Source organism: Solanum lycopersicum, chromosome 12 (genome assembly GCF_036512215.1).
Source record: "Solanum lycopersicum chromosome 12, SLM_r2.1".
Lineage (NCBI taxonomy): Eukaryota > Viridiplantae > Streptophyta > Magnoliopsida > Solanales > Solanaceae > Solanum > Solanum lycopersicum.
The window spans coordinates 30,674,689-30,680,972 of NC_090811.1; positions in this window are offsets into that span (position 1 = coordinate 30,674,689).

Here is a 6,284-nt window from a genome sequence, read left to right on the forward strand (position 1 = left end):
AGTGTTGTATATTTACCATATCCATTAAATAAGTAATTGATGTCCATAAGATGCAAGGTTTGAGATTGATACATTACTTTGTGGTAGTTGCTAAGATACAATTAGTAGAAATTCAAATTTACGTATTATGTAGATAATGATATATTTGTTTATGCAATAATAGAATTTTGTGTATCCAATACATTATATCATGTATCATATATGTTTAGTAGATGTAATATTGTGTTCCATAAAATTCTGTCTCTAGCACACAATTTGTGCAGTTGTTTTTGATAAAAAAAAAATTGTATTTGATATTAGCACTATTTAAAAAACTGAATATAGTGTACATAATTCATTATGTTGTGTATCTAATACATGATTTAATAAATTTATTAATGTGCTCCATGTTTATTGTATCTGATGCATAGCTGCAAGAACTTCATATTTTGCCTCATATTAAGCAAACTTTTGATAATAACATTTGTGTATCACTGTTTATGAATCTGACACATAATTGTGGTGACACTTAATGTATCAATGTATCATGTACTGTGTACAGATACATATCCTTCTAAATTTAAATAAGATAGAAGATACATAGCAACACCTAGATACATGATAAATGATACATTCGGTAGAAATTTTATATCAAGTATCAAAACTAATTAAGTTTATGTATCAAAACTAATATTTCAACACAATACATTGTGTATGATAAATTATGATGTATCATAGTGCTAAAACAAAGACATTATACATTAATTTAAGAAATAAAATTGACTATATACATTAAAAATCTAGTTAATGTATCTCAAACTATAACCGTAAAATAATTTTAGTAATTTTAACACGATATATTGTACATAATGAAATTATAATGTATCATAATGTTGAATCGAAGACATTACACATTAATTTAAGAAATAAAAACAACTTGATTCATTAAAAATCTGAACTCATATATATCTGAAAAAGATGAACAATAAAAAATCGGAGAAAAAATCAACAATCTGATCTATTTTGACTTCTCCTTCACAGCTATTACTTTAGAATACAAATGTACATCAACTTTTTCCTACATTTACTTTAGAAAACGAAGGTACATCCTTCTTCTCATTCTCCTTCTCAACATTCACTCTTGTATCTTTTTTTACTGTTAACATTGACGTCACATATAAATATCGATTCAAAGTCCTTAGCAAAGCCACCAGTAGATTGACTTTTTGCCTTTTTGAGCATTTTTTCCACAATCTATTTAGGCGACGATGATGCATCTTTCTTTGACTATTTGAGTAATATCAACACTAAAAGAATGATCCTGTCCACATGCATCAAGAAATAAAGACTGAAAGTAAAATAATTGAAGTAGACGACTTTCAAGGAAACACAATATATCAATTGAGTAGTTTGAATTTGATTGACCGGAGAGACAATCCTTTTGAAAATAAAATTTATATGAAAAATCTAACTCATAAGATTGTAGAGATTCCTTTTGAAAAAAAAATTGATATGAAAATTGTAACTGATAAGATTGTAGAGTGAAATTAGGGAGAGAATAAAGGAGTGAAAAAGGGAAGGAAAACACGTGTCAAGGTTGGGATAATTATTTATCTGCTTGGCTTAAAAATTGAGAAAAAAAATAAGAAATTTTAGAATTATGTTAAAATGGTAAGGAATAATGAAAATTATGGAAAATAAAGATGTATATATAGATAATTATCCATTTCTTATCTCTCTTTTTTTTGGCATTTTAAACAAATAAATTAATTATTATATCATAAAAACAAATTACTTAAATTTATTATAAATAAATATTTTATTAATGGAGGAACATTTATAACAAAGTCTCTTCATATTTTTTTTAAATTTATTTCTCTCACTTATAATTAAAGGAGAAACATGATATATCTTTTTTGAATTTTTTAATTCAAATTAATTATTTTATTGTAAAATATATTACTTAATTCATACAACTAAATATTTTAATGTAGAAATATTTACAACAAATAACTCTCCACATTTTTTCTCTGTTTGTTATCTCACTTTTAATCATGGATGATGATAAATTTTTTTACATTTTAAGTATTTTTATCTTTATTTTTAATTTATTCACAATGAGTTATTACCCATGACTTTTCCTTCTTTAATTATTTTTATTTTTGACATTTTAAAATTAATTAATTAATTATTATATCATAAAAATTAAATTACTTAAATTTATTACAAAAAAAAATATTTTATTAATGGAGGAATATTAATAACAAAGACTCTTCAGATTTTTTTTTATTTATCTCATATATATATATATATATAGCTTAATTCATAGAAATAATATTTTATTAATGTAAAAATATTTACAACAAAAAACTTTCCACATTTTTTTTTCAATTTTTTATCTCACTTCTAATCATGGATGATGATAAAAAAAAAATTACATTTTAAGTATTTTTTATCCATATTTTTAATTTAAAACAAGGAGTTATAATATCCATAACTCTTATAAGTTTATGTTCATAACCTCCAAACTCAAATTTGTAGGTTTATGATGTCTTATAGTATTCCTTTATTTTGCATATAAATTCATATTAGTTTCATGAGATTCACATTCACAATTATCCTTTCTTTTTTCATCATGTTGGTTTGATTTGTAACAAAAAAGAAATACACTAAAGTAAGAAATATTTCATCACAAATTTTTATTTTTTACTTACTTTATTTATGTCTATATAAATTCGTATCTGGTTTGTGAATGAAACTGACATGCAACAAAAAAATAGTACATGAAGTTAATAAAGATCGTGACAGGAACTCAAAATTCATTATTGTAATTCAATAAGAGCATCAGTATTAACGACTTCACACGATATCATTCTCAAGTCGTTATTTTTTATTTCTTTTATTATGTCTATGTAAATTCATATTTATTTTCATGAACATTCACATACAAAGTTATAACTTCTCTTCTTCATCATACTTACTTGCGAATTAACTAACATGTAACAAAAGAAAATATATGAAGGTAAGATATATTGTAACGACCCGTTTAGTCGTTTTGAGCAACAGACTTCAATTCTGGAATAACTGGCAGAAGCGACGGACCCCACGACGGAACGTCATGGGCACGACGGACCGTCGAGGGTGTTTCGTCTCGAAACACTTAGAAATTCTGAAATTTGGGTGCTGAAATCGACTCTCTGAACTCTGTGACGGACACGCAGGATGGACCGTCGCAGGCACGACGACCCGTCGTGATCCACCGTTTCAAAACACTTCAACTCTTGAGAATTTGGTACAGGGAACGACTCTCTGAACTTCGTGACGGAATGGCAGGACGGACCGTCACAGGTGTGACGGACCGTCACAGACCCTTGGTGGAAATATTGGGTCTCTGAACCTTGCGACGACCTGCAGGACGGACCGTCGTAGGCACGACGGCCCGTCACAGGTTGCGCAAATCCCAGGCAGAGTCGGATTTCTGGTGAAGTTTTAAGGGACGTTATTGGACTATTCTTTCCTTAATTATAGATTTCGTGGGTTTATATTAATAACTCAAATTCTTGGGGGTTAAAAGAGGTAACCCTAAGTTAATTAGTGGGGTATTATTGCCATCTTTTATTCTTAATTATATACTAATTAGGGTAAAAGAAAGAGGGTTTGAATAAGAAAACTAGAAAGAACAAAGAGAAGGAAGGAAAAACGAATTGAGAGGGGAACGATCGAGAAGAAGAGGAAAACACCAAGCTTTGAGATTAACTTACTTGATCGCAATTCTTCGGTGGAGGTAGGTTATGTTTATTTCATGCTTTCATAGTAAACTCTTAATAGAGAATGATATGTATTGGTAGTATTCTAAACCCTACTATATGCTTAATTGTATGTTTGCATGAATATGATTATGTGATTGTGATAAGATAAGCATGATGAAAATATTGAATCCCAAATCTTGAAAAGAAACTTTAATATACATTATTAATGATGATGCCTTGGTATAGAAGAAGGCTTGATGAATTAAAGTAATGGGATTGATTATGCCTTGGTATAAAAGAAGGCTTGATGAATTAAAGTAATGGGATTGATGATGCCTTGGTATAGAAGAAGGCTTGATGAATTAAAGTAATGGGATTGAGGATGCCTTGGTATAGAGAAGGCTTGATGATTTACAGAATGATATTAGTGGATCAGAGTGTCACGTACCGACACATGTAGGAGATCGGGTGTCACGAACCGACACGTAGAATTAGGGGATCGGGTGTCACGAACCGACACGTAGAATTAGGGGATCGGGTGTCACGAACCGACACGTAGAATTAGGGGATCGGGTATCACGAATCGACACGTAGAATTAGGGGATCGGGTGTCACGAACCGACACGTAGAATGAGGGGATCGGGTGTCACGAAACAACACGTAGATTTAGGGGATCGGAGTGTCACGTACCGACACAAGAGGAATAATGAATATGAGAGAGCGGAGTGTCACGTACCGACACAAGAGAAATAAAGATAATGAATCTTGAAAGATGTTAATATACTCAATCTAACGAACATGATTCCCAAATGAGTATGGTATTGGGGCTTGAGTCCTCATGTGTGAACTTGACGGTAATTGTTAATGATATAGTGCTTGTTGTTGCTACATGTTGAGTATCATAGTTGATTTTATGATATTACTCTATATATACTGTTTTCTATTTGAGTTGGCCGATGATATCTACTCAGTACCCGTGCTTTGTACTGACCCCTACTTTTATTGTTTTCTTCTTGTTTAATTGTGGAATGCAGCAAACGTGCCGTCATCTTCGACTCAACAGTAATTCAAGCCAGTCTTCGTCACACCGGATCTTCAGGGTGAGCTAACGCTTCTAGCTTGGACTGGATCTCCTCCTTCATGTCTTGATGCCTTGAACCTCCGGCACCGACTAGCTTCTTATGTATTTTTAGCTTTTAGAATACTCTTAGTTTAGTCATTTGATTGTAGATGTTCTTGTGGTGATGACTTCCAGGTTTTGGGAATAATAGATGTTGAATATTGATAGTTATTGAATTGGTTTTTATTAATGAGTTAAGTCTTCCGCATTACTTTCTGTTGTTATTACATTGAAATGTTAAGGTTAGATTGGTTGGCTCGCTCACATAGGAGAGTAAGTGTGGGTGTCAGTCGCAACCCGGTTTGGGTCGTGACAAACTTGGTATCAGAGCATTAGGTTTGTTGGTCTCATCACACAAGAACAGGTCTAGTAGAGTCTTAAGGAACGGTAGGGGGACGCCTTTACTTTTCCTTGAGAAGCTATAAGACTTTAGGAAAATTTCACTCTTTCATTCCTTCTTTCGTGCTACTACTTGAGTCCAATTGGTATCTAGGCGATACAAATTGGTATCTGACCATCTTCACTCTCTTTCGCAGATGGTTAGAACTAGAGCAACGACTACGCCAACACCGGCCAGACAAGAAACAACTGAGCCAGCCACTGGGGCTGTGGCTCGAGGAAGAACAACGGCAAGAGGCCGTGGTAGAGGTCATGTGAGGACGTCCTCTAGGGGAAGAGGACGAGCACCTAGCCCATCTGATACTAGGGCAGTGACTCCTCCACCGACTGAGGAAGTAATAAGAGAGGGGGAGGATGGGGTGAATGAACAAGTGCAGAACGAGGAAATGCCACCCCAACCTACCCCAGAGACGATCAATCAGGTTCTGGCTTATCTTAGTGGGTTATCTGATTAGGGCCAGACACCCCCAGTGTACTCTGCACCAGCACCTCAGGCTCCGGAGGTACAACATGCGGCTACTATGGCTCCCCGCATGGCTGTTCCATTGGAAATAGGCACGTTTCCACGTCTGACTACTGGGCCTATAATGACAAATGATCAGCATGAACTTTTCAGTAAGTTCTTGAAATTGAAACCTCCGGTCTTCAAGGGTGCTGAATCGGAGGATGCTTATGATTTTCTAGTTGACTGTCACGGGCTACTACACAAGATGGGTATAGTAGAACGGTTTGGTGTGGAGTTTGTGAGTTATCAGTTTCAAGGGAACGCCAAAATGTGGTGGCGGTCACATATTGAGTGTCAACCAACAGAGGCACCACCTATGACTTGGGCCTCATTCTCTAGCTTGTTTATGGAGAAGTATATCCCCCGAACTTTGAGGGATAGGAAAAGGGATGAGTTCATGAGCCTAGAGCAAGGTAGGATGTCGGTCAATGCATATGAGGCTAAGTTTCGTGCATTATCCCGGTATGCCACCCAACTATGTTTCAGTCCACAAGAGCGGATTCGCCGTTTTGTGAAGGAGTTGAGGTCAGAG